The 16,340-nt window shown below is 39.0% G+C and overlaps 1 pseudogene; it reads right to left on the bottom strand.

Moving 5' to 3' along the window:
* Nucleotides 1-14,225: 14,225 nt before the first annotated feature.
* Nucleotides 14,226-15,195, bottom strand: LOC129648739 (protoheme IX farnesyltransferase, mitochondrial-like; annotated as a pseudogene).
* Nucleotides 15,196-16,340: the final 1,145 nt, after the last annotated feature.

The raw sequence follows: 16,340 nt of genomic DNA, 5'->3' as shown, positions 1-16,340 counted from the left end.
TTCACCCAAACTCATGTCCATTGAGTCGGTGATGCCATAGAGCCATCTCATCCTCTGCCGTCCCCTTCTCCTCCTGCCCCCAATCCCTCCCAGCATCAGAGTCTTTTCCAATGAGTCAACTCTTCACATGAGGTGGCCAAAGTATTGGAGTTTCAGCTTTAGCATCATTCCTTCCAAAGAAATCCCAGGGCTGATCTCCTTTAGAATGGACTGGTTGGATCTCCTTGCAGTCCAAGGGACTCTCAAGAGTCTTCTCCAACACCACAGTTCAAAAGCATCAATTCTTTGGTGCTCAGTTTTCTTCACAGTCCAACTCTCACATCCGTACATGAACTGGAAAAACCATGGCCTTGACTAGATGGACATTTGTTGGCAAAGTAATGTCTCTGATTTTCAAAATGCTATGTAGGTTGGTCATAATTTCCTTTCAAAGAGTAAGCGTCTTTTAATTTCATGGCTACAGTCACCATCTGCAGTGATTATGGAGCCCCCCAAAATAAAGTCTGACACTGTTTCCACTGTTTCCGCATCTATTTCCCATGAAGTGATGGGACCAGATCTTAGTTTTCTGAAAGTTGAGCTTTAAGCCAACTTTTTCACTCTCCACTTTCACTTTCATCAAGAGGCTTTTTAATTCTTCTTCACTTTCTGCCATAAGGGTGGAGTCATCTGCATATCTGAATTTATTGATATTGCTCCCAGCAATCTTGATTCCAGCTTGTGCTTCTTCCAGCCCAGCATTTCTCATGATGTACTCTGCAGATAAGTTAAATAAGCAGGGTGACAATATACAGCCTTGATGTACTCCTTTCCTATTTGGAACCAGTCTGTTGTTCCATGTTCAGTTCTAACTGTTGCTTCTTGACTTGCATACAAGTTTCTCAAGAAGCAGGTCAGGTGGTCTGGTATTCCCATCTCTTTCAGAATTTTCCACAGTTTATTGTGATCCACACAGTCCAAGGCTTTGGCATAGTCAATAAGGCAGAAATAGATGTTTTTCTGGAACTCTCTTGCTTTTTCTATGATCCAGCGGATGGTGGCAATTTGATCTCTGGTTCCTCTGCCTTTTCTAAAACCATTTTCAACATTTGGAATTTCACGGCTCACATATTGCTCAAGCCTGGCTTGGAGAATTTTGAGCATTACTTTACTAGCATGTGAGATGAGTGCAATTGTGTGGTAGTTTGAGCATTCTTTGGCAATGCCTTTCTTTGGGATTGGAATGAAAACTGACCTTTTCCAGTCCTGTGGCCACTGCTGAGTTTTCCAAATTTGCTGGCATATTGAGTGCAGCACTTTCACAGCATCATCTTTCAGGATTTGGAATAGCTCAACTGGAATTCTATCACCTCCACTAGCTTTGTTCATAGTGATGCTTTCTAAGGCCCACTTGATTTCACATTCCAGGATGTCTGGCTCTAGGTCAGTGATCACACCATTGTGATTATCTGGGTCATGAAGATCTTTTTTGTACAGTTCTTCTGTGTATTCTTGCCATCTCTTCTTAATATCTTCTGCTTCTGTTAGGTCCACACCATTTCTGTCCTGTATCCAGCCCATCTTTGGATGAAATTTTCCCTTGGTATCTCTAATTTTCTTGAAGAGATCTCTAGTCTTTACCATTCTGTTGTTTTCCTCTATTTTTTTGCATTGATTGCTGAGGAAAGCTTTCTTATCTCTCCTTGCTATTCCTTGGAATACTGCATTCAGATGCTTATATCTTTCCTTTTTTCCTTTGCTTTTTGCTTCTCTTCTTTTCACAGCTATTTCTAAGGCCTCCCAGACAGCCATTTTGCTTTTTTGCATTTCTTTTCCATCAGGATGCTCTTGATCCCTGTCTCCTGTACAATATTAGGAACCTCAGTCAATAGTTCACCAGGCACTCTGTCTATCAGATCTAGTCCCTTAAATCTATTTCTCACTTTCACTATATAATCATAAAGGATTTTATTTAGGTCATACCTGAATGGTGTAGTGATTTTCTATAGTTTCTTCAATTTAAGTCTTAATTTGGCAATAAGCATATCATGATCTGAGCCACAGTCAGCTCCCGGTCTTGTTTTTGCTGACTGTATAGAGCTTCTCCATCTTTGGCTGCAAAGCAGATAGTCAGTCTGATTTTGGTGTTGACCATCTAGTGATGTCCATGTGTAGAGTCTTCTCTTGTGCTGTTGGAAGAGGGTGTATGCTATGACCAATGCGTTCTCTTGGCAAAACTCTATTAGCCTTTGCCCTGCTTCATTCCATACTCCAAGGCCAAATTTGCCTGTTACTCCAGGTGACTTCGTACTTTTGCATTCCAGTCCCCTATAATGAAAAGGACATCTTTTTTGGGTGTTAGTTTTAAAGGCCTTGTAGGTCTTCATAGAACAGTTCAACTTCAGCTTCTTCAGCATTACTGGTTGGGGCATAGGCTTGGATTACTGTGATATTGAGTGGTTTGCCTTGGAAACGAACAGAGACCATTCTGTCGTTTTTGAGATTGCATCCAAGTACTGCATTTCAGACTCTTTTGTTGACTATGATGGATACTGCATTTCTTCTAAGGGATTCCTGCTGACAGTAGTAGTTATAAAGGTCATCTGATTTAAATTCAGCCATTCCAGTCCATTTCAGTTCGCTGATTCCTAGAATGTTGACGTTCACTCTTGCCGTCTCCTGTTTGACCACTTCCAATTTGCCGTGATTCATGAACCTAACATTCCAGGTTCCTATGCAATATTGCTCTTTATAGCATCGGACCTTGCTTCTATCACCACTCACATCCACAACTGTGTATTGTTTTTGCTTTGGTTCCATCCGTTCATTCTTTCTGGAGTTATTTCTCCCCTAATCTGCAGTAGCATATTGGGCACCTACCAACCTGGGGAGTTCTTCTTACTGTTTTCATTTTGCCTTTTCATACTGTTCATGGGGTTCTCAAGGCAAGAATACTGAAGTGGTTTGCCATTCCCTCTCCAGTGGACCACATTCTGTCAGACCTCTCCACCATGACCACCTGTCTTGGGTGGCCCCACACGGCATGGCTTAGTTTCATTGAGTTAAACAAGGCTGTGGTCCGTGTGGTTAGATTGACTAGTTTTCTGTGATTATGGTTTCAGTGCATCTGCCCTCTGATGCCCTCTTGCAATACCTACTGTCTTACTTGGGTTTCTCTTACCTCGGACATGGGGTATCTCTTCACGGCTGCTCCAGCAAAGTGCAGCCACTGCTCCTTACCTTGGACGAGGGGTAGCTCCTCACAGCTGCCCCTATTAAAGCTACATATATAATTATCTCAATAATGATATTAATTAAAAATTAGTCTTCAAATAGAGGAGGCCCAAATTCTACCTCCTTTATTTAAGCTTTCCCCTCCCAGGTAAATTCTTTTAAGCAAACATATAAAACACATAGCCAAATTCATTAGCGACATCAAAACTCTAAAGGTTAAAGGCTATGTTGGAGAAAGGATATGAATCTAATTACTATGTATAAGCCCAGCTCTTGGTTCAGATAAAATATTCTATTCTATATACTGAATAAAAATATACTATGAAATATCTGTATGCAAGCACATACTGTGAAACATCTTTAGACAAAATTAAGGGAGGAAAGGAAGGGAAGGGGAGGAGGAGAAAGAAAGAGAGGACACACATAAGAATAGAGTGGAATAGTTATAAAAGATGGAATAAATCATATTGTTTTATGCTTTTTTTTTTTGCTATGGTCTTTCCAGTAGTTAAATACAGATGTGACAGTTAGATAATAAAGAAAACTGAGTGATGAAGAATTGGTGATTTTAATTGTGGTGCTGAAAAAGACTTTTGAGAGTCCCCTGCACAGCAAGGAGATCAAACCAGTCAATTCGAAAGGAATTCATCCTGAATATTCACTGGAAGGACTGATGCTGAAGCTCAAACTCCAATACTTTGGCCACCTGATGTGAAGAGTTGACTCCTTGCAAATGCCACTGATGTTGGGAAAGATTGAGTGCAGAGGAGAAGGGGGTGACAGAGAATGAGATGGCTGGATGGCATTACCGACTCAATGGACATGAGTTTGAGTCAACTCCAGGAGATAGTGAAAGACATCATGAATCCTGGCATGCTGCAGTTCATGGGGTCACAAAGAGTCTGAGACGACTTATCGACTGAACAAAACACCAAGTGAATGAAACACCAACAATACTTGTATTACCTCTATAAAATTAATCACCTTCTGACTGTGAAATCCATTACAACTTAAATAAATCACTACACATACATACATAACACATACACCACACATACATACATATGTACACTACATAAATCACTATAAAATGTACTATAAAGCAAATTCAAGTAATTGAATTTCATTTCATTCCTGGAAAAGATAGAGAAAATTAGAATAATCTGATATGCATTATTCAAGAAAATAAATTTGGGGATATCTGAGGTAAATAAACAATGAAACAAAATATTATAAATCATAAATACTTATAGACATGGACCCTTAGTTTAAAACAAACAAAACCTTTTGTTTAGTCTTTGTCATTTGATAAAATACAACATTATTTCATGTCCTTACTTTCAGAAAAGTGCAGAAGAGCATCCAAACACTGCCTATGAGAGAGAATCTAGGGTTCTAGTTATATGGTCCATTAATCAGGTGCTCCTTGTAGAGAAATCAAAGATCATACCTGGTCTGAGCATAAGATAGACGTTCTTTTATCTTTTGAGATTTAGAGTAAGACTTTATAGAAGATCTGATATTTGAGCTGGATTTAGATTCCAAATACTATGAAAGGGGAACTTCTGTGAACAAATATGAGGGGTTTATGATATTTTTGGAGAAATCACTAATAATACTCTGTGGGAGCAGTCCAGTTTATGTAGTGAGAAAAAAAGGCTAAAAAACAGTTTGATTCCAGATACTGGAAAGCCTTAAAAATTATTAAAGAAATTTAAAGCAGTTTAGTGACAATAGATCTGTGTTTCACAAACAACATTTTTTATTTGCTATGTGGAATAAAGATTGAGGATGACAGACAAAAGTTAGAGACCCCGGTTAAGAGAGTATTGTGATTATAGAGTTAATTAAGAGAGAAAGTCAATTCAGGAAATTGTGTTTCTTTTTAATTGACAGAATTTCAAGAATTGTTAATTAATTAAAAAGAGAGAAAAGGAGAAATGAGGGAGACAGAAATCTGTAATATGTGTTTTTTAACTGTAGATAGCTACATCATTCATGAAGTAATAGTAATAGTAATTACTAGTAATTATTAGTAATAATAATAATAGTAATAGTATATACTATAATAGTATATTATATTAGTATAGTATACTATACTATTAGTATATAGTAGAGTATATTATATTAGTATAGTATATAATATAATAGTATAGTATATTATATTATAATAGTATATTATAATAATAGTAATAGTAATAATAAAAGTAGAAGTTAGAGGTGAGAGCCAAAGATATGCACAGGGAACTCCACTCAGTGCTCTGCTGCTTCTGTCTAGTCGCTTCAGTCTTGACCGACCCTTTGTGACCCTGTGAGCTGCAGCCTGCCAGCCTCCTCTGTCCATGGGATTCTCTAGGCATGAGTACTGGAGTGGGTTGCCATGCCCTCCTCCAGGGGATCTTCCAGACCCAGGGATTGAATCCAAGTCTCCTGCATTGCAGGCAGATTCTTTACTTCTGAGTCACCAGGAAAGTCCACTCAATACTCTCTGGTGACCCAAATGGGAAGGGAATCTAAAAAGGAGTAAATCAGCTACTCATACACATATAGCTTATTTACTTTGCTGTAGAGCAGAAAACAACACAACATCGTAAAGCAACTATACTCCAATTTTTAAAAAAAGTAGTAATTAGTACTAGTAGTGGTAATAGTAATTAAATACTGTACCACAAAGACTAAACTAAATGATGTCACCATCTAGTAAGTGACAAAATACATTATGTAACTTCTATAAGGTTTAATCTCTTTATCTGCAATCAGACTAAGTCTACATGTATACCTGTGGCGGATTCATTTTGATATATGGCAAAACCAATACAATATTGTAAAGTTAAAAAAAAAAAGTTAACTGAAATAAAATATCTCCATTTTAGAAATTCAGTTCAAGGCCACTAATTTGATAAATATAGACTCAGTATACAATTTCTATTTATCATATAATTATCCTATCAAATGAAGAGAAGAGCAGTGAACGGGGAAGAATCAGAGAGATAGCTGGATAGAACAATAACCACCATATCGTGATTGTGGTGGTGATGATGATGACAGCAACAACAAACACTTTGTAAGTACTTGTTATGAACAAGACACTGTTCTAAGTATCTTACATGATTAATTTATTATTTATTTATAAGAAGTTTTATAAGTTAAACACTGTTCCCATAATCCCCAGCAGAAGGCTAGTTGGTGGCTCTCACGTAGGTATGTCCTAACCCCAGGAACTTGCAAAAAAACATGACTGTATTTGTAAAGGGATCATTTCAGATGTAGATAAGTTAAATATTTTGAGATGAACCCATCCTGGACTGCACAGGTTATGCCTAAGTGTGTCCACATGAGAGCTGGCAGAAGACAAAGCAATGGGAAGACAGAGGTGGAGACTGCAGTAATGCAGTCACAGGGATGTGACAGCCATCAGAAGCTGAAAGAGGCAAGGAATGAGTCTCTTCTAGAGATTCCAGAGGGAGAACAGCCCTGCCAATACACTGATTTCAGACTTCAAGCCCCAGAACTATAAGAGAATAATTTCGGTGTTCCAAGCCACCCAGATTGTGGTCCTGTGTTATGAATCTCCTTGGAAACTAACACACTATCGATTTATTGCTCTTTACTTCTGTATCAACTTTCCTTGTCTGTTCTGTGAAAATTGAATAGGTGCATTAAATATTTCTCCTTTGCAGTTGGCTCCCTATTTAAGCTTTGATGGTAGACAGCACTGAAGGGACACTGAAGAAGGGGCATCTCTTCAAAGCCCTGGCGTTTTCTTTAAATTGTGTTTTGTTTTCTTCTTCTTTTCTTGCTTTGACTGCATGCCTGCCAGTGGTTTGTGTGAAGGTTCAGTGGTGCTCTCCCACACTGAGTTTCAGCTGAGCCCCCATGGAACAATTCCCAATGAGACTCCAAGATACCTCTCAGGGCTGATTTCCTGGTCTCAAGTTGACAGTTCACCAGAGAGTTAATTCCTGTTTGCTGGACCTGGCTGTCACTCTCCACCCAGAAGAATCCCTTCTGACCTGGAATCACCCAGAGAACTTCTCTATAATTTAGTTGTAACTAATAAGAACTGAATCACATTATAGCTAATGAGATCTGAATCAAACCCTTGGAGATTACTTATAAAAGGTAAAGAGAGTTCTCAAAAAATAAGGTAGGGCTGAGGGGTGTATTTCTCAGGTATGCTCCTCAGCACTACAGTATTTTTCGAGAACTCTTTCTACCCGTTGTAAGTAATCCCTGTTATAGTTCACAAATTACAGTTTAGGTCTCTTTTTCAAATTACCATGTGGTTCCTGCTTGGACTGTGATTGAAATATCCATTTTACATAGGAGAACACTGATGCATAGGAATGTTAGTTGACTTGCCTAAGTTTCACACAGTAATTGGTAGAATCACTATTCAAAGTCAAAAAGTAAGGTTCTAGCATTTGTAGCCATTGGATTGTAAAACGAATAAAAAACTGACAAGAATGAACTAGACATTTGGCATATTAAGTTAGAGATAACTACAAAGTAACTGCTGCTGCTGCTAAGTCGCTTCAGTCGTGTCCGACTCTGTGCGACCCCAAAGACGGCAGCCCACCAGGCTCCCCCATCCCTGGGATTCTCCAGGTAAGAACACTGGAGTGGGTTGCCATTGCCTTCTCCAACAAAGTAACTAGTTGAATGGAAAAATCTTACCATTTTTCTATTTCCTTTATCCACCACTCTACACTCAATACCTCACTTCTAGACACCAAATGGAAGGAAATCCCTTGTTTTCCTGTTTAATGTTCACAGCATACTTTTTACTCCAGATGTGTAATTTTTCCACACCAAGCGATTCTTGCACTTCTTTATGGACACAGGATATATGTCCTAAACTTAACTCTGACGATACCTACCTGGAGTCAACATCAGATCTCACAGGTTAAGGGTTTATTCCGCAAGACCACTCCTCCCCATCTCTGATGCAAGTTTCAAGTACAGTTTGTTACTTGTACTTCTGACTGAAGTGCATGTGTGCTCAGTTGTATCTGACTCTGTGGCCCCATGAACTCTAGCCCACCAGGCTCCTCCATCCATGGAATTTTTGACTAATCAAGTATAAATGAAAAGTTCCCTCCTTAAGCCCAATAATTTGCTAGAACAGCTCTCAGAAATCAGGAAAGACATATCTACTGGATCTTCAGTTGATTAATAGCCAAATGAAAGAGATCCATGGGGCCAAGTATGGGGAATATGCAAGGGAAGCATCCCATCTTAGCACTTCCATGTGTTACCCAAGCTATAAGCCCTCAAAAACCCATATTTTAGAAATTTTTAGGGAGGGATGATTGATTAAATCACTCACCATTGATTATTATTTCAACCTCCAGCACCTTGCCCCACTCCAGGGATCAAGAAAATTCCAACTGAAAGTTCCAAACCTCTCATGAGACAGTTTGGTTCCACTGACAACCAGCCCACATCCTATGGTTTTCTAGAAGGTTTCCAAAATTCATCTCATAATATAAACCCAGGTGAAGCTGAAAGAGTCTTGTTACGAAACAAAAGACACTCTTCTCTTTTATGGCTTTGGAGATACTGCAGTAACTGAGGACAAATGACTGCATATCATAATTAAGGATACTTCTATTGCCTTTATCATTTAGGAAGTTACAAGGATTTTATGATTTCCTTGTCAAGAACAAGAACAAAGACCAAAGATATATATATTTCTTCTTATAAATCATAATATCACACTAGGCCATATTTATATTAATCATTTGACAAGTATAATGTACAGATTAAAGAAGAAGGTGGAAACTCTGTACATCTAGATGATACAAATAAGTATATGTACCATTCCAAAAGAGAGTTTGGAGCATTGGGTGCAATCTGGAAAGAGTCGCACAGATCACAGATGTTCATAGATATACTGCGAACAGATAGGGTGGGGGCCCCCAGAGAAAGGGATCTGGCTTTCTTGACATAAGAGAAGCCACTTTCGGCCTAAGCCATTTAGTGATCTAAGTCTGGCCACGTGGCTAGACCATGAACAGTTCTCAAGAAATTATCTTAAAGGAAAAGAAAAATGAAAGAATAAATGACTGTTACCAGGCAAAAGAGGGCTTCCCTGGTAGCTCAGTTGGTAAAGAATTTTCCTGCAATGCAGGAGACCCCAGTTCTATTCCTGGGTCAGGAAGATCCACTGGAGAAGGGATAGGGTATGCACTCCAGTATTCTTGGGCTTCTCTATTAGCTCAGCTGGTAAAGAATCCACCTGCAGTGTGGGAGACCTGGGTTCGATCCCTGGGTTGGGAAAATCCCCTGGAGAAGGCAATGGCTACCCACTCCAGTATTCTGGCCTGGAGAATTCTATGGGGTCGCAAAGAGTTGGACATGATGAAGGAAATTGAGGAACAAATGACTGTTATCGGGCAAAAGAAGTAACAATAGCAAAGACAATAAACCAGTTTTAAAGGCTGTCTCAGTTCTATCTTAATGGTAAGGATTAGCCTGAAGGATTTTCTTGAGTTTTTTTGCAGAATTCCAAGCCCTCTCTAGCCTCAACCACTACCTGGGAAGCCCTGTGCTAAAGCAGGAGACACAGAAGCCACAGGTTCGATCCCTGAATTAGGAAGATCTCCTGAAGAAGGGCATGGCAACCTACTCCAGTATTCTTCCCTGGAGAATCCCAAGGACAGAGGAGCCTGGTCAGCTACAGTCCATGGGGTGGCAAGAGTCTGACATAACAGAGTATGCACGCAATGCAGCCTCAACCGGCACATGAGAAATGATGATTTTCACTTTTCCTGACCCTCATGACTTCACTTAACTAAAACCTAGACTCTCAACTTTTGCCCTGAATCTGTGCTGAATTCTTTCTGTTCAAGCCCCTACATGAATATGCATATACCACCCAAATATTTTCATGAATATTCATGTATATACTTAGCTTGAAACTTCCTCAAGATCCCTGGTGTTCTCCTTTCTTGCTGCAAGTAAGAACTTCTTCCTTCTCCTAGTCACTGGCTTGGCCATGTCTTTTGCCTGGATACCCACCCAAGAGGCAAATCAGCTTTTGGATAACAATACTCCATTTGGCCTATAAAGTAACAGCCTAAAAGATGCTTTGGAAACTTTCTAGCTAATGCCCAACATTTAAAAAACAGGATGCTTCACATAATAACAGAATCTTTTTAGCTTCTCTGAAAAAAAAAAATTAGAATATTGCAACTTTCTCTCTCTCTCTCTCTGGATTAAAACCAAGGGAGTGAAGGAAGTGAGTGGAGATTACTGCAGACAATGAAAAATCTTTTACTTTAATGGAAAAATAACCAAAAATTGTGTTACAAATTTATATATGTATGAATCATGATGTATAAGCAATTTTAATATTTCAGAAAGTTAATTCACAGTAACACATATAGAACAAGAAGTAATGAACATGGACTCTTGACTTTTAATACATTTTTTGGAAGAGTATCTGAGCTTTGAAGTAAATATGAGGTTCTGGTCATGATTATTAATATATTAGCAAAAAAAAAAAATCTTTGGAAAAATACAAATATTCTGAACAAACACTCCATTTTTGGTCAATGTTCTACCAAAATTTAGTCACACACACCAACAACAAAGCTCATTCTTACTTTTTTTTTTTTTGTCTATGCTGCACAGCTTGTGTGATCCTTATTTCCCAACCAGTGCCCTCAACAGTGAAAGTGCAGCCCTAACCACTGAACTGCCAATTCCCAATAAAACACATTTTAAAGTCATTATAATCATTTTCAAAACGTAAGTTGAACTTTATATCTTAAAGAAAAAAAGCAAAAGAAAAAAGAATCAAATGTTCATTAGTGCTAAAGTACATTTTAGAAAAGTTTCAACTCTGTTGCATTCTTGGAAAATGCTACAGGACCAAGTCTTAATAACTTTCTAAGTCTGCATAACATATCAGGACAATTCCAACTCTCCCATTTTAATATTTTCACACTGTGGATCATATCACTCATTTAAATCTTATCATTTCTCTTCATTAAAAACTTTTTGCTCTGCTTTCAAGGTAATATCTTCAAAATAAAAGATTATACCATATGCTTATTCTTAAAAAAATATGTGTTTTGAAAATTTAAGTCTTAATTTAAGCCTCTCTTAATCTGTACTGCCCTACCATGCTTTATTCCCTCTGGCTGATTTTTTTTTATATACTTCACTTTATCCTCCAATCCTTGCTTAGATTTTCAACTTATATTGACCTCTTTAAAATCTAGACTCATCTATTAATAACATTTGTTCCCAAACGTTATTGGGAACAAATATCTCCTGTGTAGTAACTATCTCAATTCTTCCTTTTATTTTACTTCTTTTCTCACCTGCTGCATAAAGTCTGTTTCATCCTATGTTTAGGAGGAAACTACACAGTTATGAGCAACAAATGTAAAAGGCCTTAACTTCAAACAGATGCTCAAGTTTTTAATTCATTTTGAACATCATTGTTTGTTTTAGTAATGGAATTTAATAATTTAATAACATAATTATCTTTTCAGCTTAACTCTATCATAACCACAGAGATTCTGGGTGTGCTTCCAGTTCTTATTCTCCTTTTCATTATTAAGACAGATTTAGATATACTATACCTAATCTTTCTCATGTCATATAAACATATAAAACTATAGACTATTGGCAGTATGTAGCTAGATACACACAAATGTCTATAGTACATAACTGAATGTGTATAAGTTCTTATGATATATGGTTAAATGCATAGCAATGTACATAATGCAGTAAAATGTGTATAATTAATCACTGCAGATGGTGACGGCAGCCATGAAATTAAAAGACACTTACTCCTTGAAAGAAAAGTTTTGACCAACCTAGATAGCATATTCAAAAGCAGAGACATTACTTTGCCAACAAAGGTCCGTCTAGTCAAGGCTATGGTTTTTCCAGTGGTCATGTATTGATGTGAGAGTTGGACTGTGAAGAAAGCTGAGCGCCGAAGAATTGATGCTTTTGAACTGTGGTGTTGGAGAAGACTCTTGAGAGTCCCTTGGACTACAAGGAGATAAGCCCTGGGATTTCTTTGGAAGGAATGATGCTAAAGCTGAAACTCCAGTACTTTGGCCACCTCATGCAAAGCGTTGACACATTGGAAAAGACTCTGATGCTGGGAGGGGTTGGGGGCAGGAGGAAAAGGGGACGACAGGATGAGATGGCTGGATGGCATCACTGACTCTATGGACATGAGTCTCAGTGAACTCTGGGAATTGGTGATGGACAGGGAGGCCTGGCGTGCTGCAATTCATGGGGTCGCAAAGAGTCGGACACGACTGAGCGACTGAACTGAACTGACTGATGGAGTTATTATTATAAAACTTCTAGAGCATTTATTTTAAAGTTAGTCTTGTTTTAAATGCTTAACATGTGTCTAGAAAATTAACTCGAGTAAAAATTCTATGAGATAAGTACTCTTACTATCATACTTGAATGAAAATTGAGGAAATCTAAGAATAGGGCAATTAATTAAAACTGACCAAGGCCCCTCAGCAAATATCAAATGGTGCTGAAACTCAAATTCAGGCAAGCTGCCTCCGGTATTTGTCCTCTTTAATACACTATGCTATACCATGACATAATTTGGAAAACATAATTTTATTTCACTGACCATTGGAGAAAGAATCTCAGGTATAAATAACAACTATAAAAATACTGAGTTGGCCAAAAAGTTTGCTCGAGTTTTTCTGTAAGATGTTACTGAAAACTCCAAACAAACTTTTTGGCCTACTTGATACTAATATTTACACTGAGGAGTTACATAAAGTTTCATAAAAGTTTTGTATTCATCATCCCTAATGAACTTCAAATCCAAGGTAAATAAATATTGTTGAATAAAGTTGAAGTTACGATGATACCAAAAATATATTACAAATTACGAGGTGCTTTACTTTTGTTGAATAACTAAAAAAAAATTTTATTGTCATTCAGAGAGTACTGAATATAACTCCAAATTGGGGAAATTTTTTTGTACTCCTTGCCATGGGAAAGGCCACTGCTGAGTTTCATGCAGCTTCTTTTTTATGTTCTTGCAAAAAGATGAATGAGATGCAAGTCAAAGTTACTTTCATTCATAGTTGAAAGGCAGAGATCAGTTGACCTATTTGCTTTGTCATCAGAGAGAAGAGATGAGAATTGTGATAGAATATATGTCTTGGAGAGAGTCTTAAGACCCTTACTTCAAAGAAGGCTATTCTTTAAAATAGAAAGCACTGTAGATTATGATACAAGGTAATATTCAACCTATTCCAATTCATTGCAGATATATCTTATTTCTTTACATTGGGCTCTCTTGTAAAGTATGGTATCCAGACTGTGAGGTGATAGAAAACAAATGGACAGAAGAGTACTATGTAAACTTTCACTCTTTAGTTTTATACCTTTGTTCTTTGACTTTTATAGGAACAAATTCTAAATATGAGTAATTGACTCTTCAATTTCCCAGCCTTGGCTTCAAATCTATTTTATAAGCTTCAAAATCATTTTAGTTTGAACTATCAAAATAGATGTCATACATACTTAAAGATCTCTTTAAATCACTTATGAAATCAGACAGGGCAGGTCAGGTACCTTTTCAGTACATGTATTAAGTACACATTTAAATGATTATATATAACATTGCCACAGTAGGCCTCTCTCCCATCCTGCCATCTTCGTGTTCCAATACAACATTTACAAACCCTTTTACTATGCCTTTCATAAACCAGCAGTGGTATCTGTTTTCGTTTGTTTGTTTTTGAGCGTTTCAATGGTTTTATTGTAGACAGCGTGAACAATTTAAGCAAATCATATAAAAATAAATTAGAAATTAATGAAAATAGTCTGTCCTCTATGAAGAGGGGGAAATGACCTGGTATTGGGGGAGGGAGGAACCTGCTGACGGGGTTGTGTATGCTGAGCCAGGAGGTCGGGGGCCCAGGCCCGACACCTCCTCAGGATGTGGGCCGACCCTTCGCAGACAGGCCTCACTTGGCTCCTGACTTTCAGGCACTTTCTTCTCATTCTACGTGTCGTCCTGTTTCCTCCCAGCAGTTCCCAGCATTCAGGCTGCCAGTGGCGGCGGTCCAGCCCATGACAGGGGGATGGCCCCCACGACCGCCCCCACCCATGTGTTGGCGATGCTGACCCTCTTGAGTGGGGTGTAGCAGCAGGTGTACAGGAAAATGTTGAAGAGGCCCAGGGCGCCCGTGAGCGGGTTCACGCCCCAGGTCAGCAGGGCAACTCTGGGAACCGCACAGCATGTGGTGAAGAATAAGGCGAGCAGCGGGCTGATCTGTCCACGAACCAGAGGTCTGTTCTTTGTCCTGTTCATGTTTGAATCAAACGGAACCTCAAAAAACTGATTGATGGAGTTGGCAGCGCAGAAAGCCAGGCCTGTTCCAACAAAAGCAAGCAGGAAGCAGGAACAGGACCAGTCAAAAGGCGCTGGAGCCAGGACGAAGCCGGCCGAGGTGGTGCTGACGACCAGGGCTGTGAGTTTGATTTTGGACAGTCGGGCCAGAATTCCTGGCAAATCATCTGCACGGAGCTTCATCTCTTTCCACTGCTTCTCTTCTTTCATCTCTTTCCCCAGAACTATGGAGCCCTCAATTACTCAGGTGGGTTCTAGTTTTATCAATGCTTTTTCACTTGGCTTTCTGGACAGAGACAGGCTGGTGGGTACAAGAGGTCTCATCTTGCATATTTCGGCTTTAGCCTCATCCAAAGAAGTTTTTTCAAGGAAGGGAGATTCTGCTGGTTCTGGCTTCAGTTTTATTTGCTGCTTGAGGCTTCTGTTTAGTTGTGTGACATACATGAGCCGGAGGAAGTTAACGTGTTGAAATGTGACCCACTGCTGATTGATGTTCCTGAGAAGATGCAGGAATCTACGCGGTGACTCCCGCGTGGCTCTTCTTTCTAGATACCGGATGCATCCTCCTCCCCAGCCTGTCAGGAGGCCTGAGGAGAGATGTGCGGGGATGCAGCCATCACGCACGAGTCCAGCCGCCCCCTGGAGCCCCATGTCCTTTCTCCTCACCAGTTGCTGGGCGCCGCCATCTTCCTTCCCAGCCCCTCCGTGAGAAGAGCTATTTTTTTTCTTTTTTAAAAATATACAATATACTGAAAGTTCAGAGAAGGCAGTGGCACCCCACTCCAGTACTCTTGCCTGGAAAATCCCATGGACAGAGGAGCCTGATGGGCTGCCGTCTATGGGGTCGCACAGAGTCGGACACGACTGAAGTGACTTAGCAGCAGCAGCAGCAGCAGCAGCAGCATACTCAAAGTTAAAAGTTGTACATGTACTGATAAAAGGATTTTCTCCTTAATCAAAAGAATGGTGAATGTATTTATAAAGTAAATATTACTCAACCTTTAAGAGAAGCTGTGTTTTCATTCTTGCACCATTTATTATATAAAAGCAAGGTAATAATCTCCCTCAACTTGATGGAAAGAAACCTGTGCCTAATTCTGAGATTCTTTCTGTATTTAGGATTTGTATTTTTTCTCATAATAACCTTCACTTATCTGTACAGAAATTATAAACGTAACCTGCAGTGAATCTGAGTCAGAATTCCTGATCTTCCATTTATTAGTCATGGTAACACTGAGAAAATTAACTTTTCTGAGGATTTACTTCCTCTTCTTTTAGTAAGGTTTATACTACTTACCTCACAGAATTATTGTGAAAATAAAACAAGTTAGAATACTTAAAATATTTAGTAGAGTACTTAACACATACTGTACTCGCTGTACATAAAGTAGGTGCTGCTGTTGCTTTGGGCTTTCCTTGTGACTCAGACTCTGTAAATAATCTGCCAGCAATGCAGTACACCCAGGTTGGAGCCCTGGGTTGGGAAGATCCTCTGGAGAAAGGAATGACAACCCATTCTATTCATGCCTGGAGAATTCCATGGATAGAGGAGCCTGGTGGACTACAGTCCATGGGGTCACAAAGAGTTGGACATGCTGAGTGACTAACACTTTCACTTTTTCACTATTGTTTTTGAAATTGTAAGATCTCAAATGACTTTAATAAGTAGCTAACCCAATCTTAGGCCAAAAAAAAAAAAATACCCAACACTTACTTTACAAAAACCATAGTTATTCTGATTTGGTTAGCTAAGATCCTGAGG

Source organism: Bubalus kerabau, chromosome 1 (assembly GCF_029407905.1).
Source record: "Bubalus kerabau isolate K-KA32 ecotype Philippines breed swamp buffalo chromosome 1, PCC_UOA_SB_1v2, whole genome shotgun sequence".
In the NCBI taxonomy this organism is placed as follows: Eukaryota; Metazoa; Chordata; class Mammalia; order Artiodactyla; family Bovidae; genus Bubalus; species Bubalus kerabau.
Note: the sequence above shows the minus strand (reverse complement) of the source record. Positions and strands in the feature narration are given on the sequence as shown.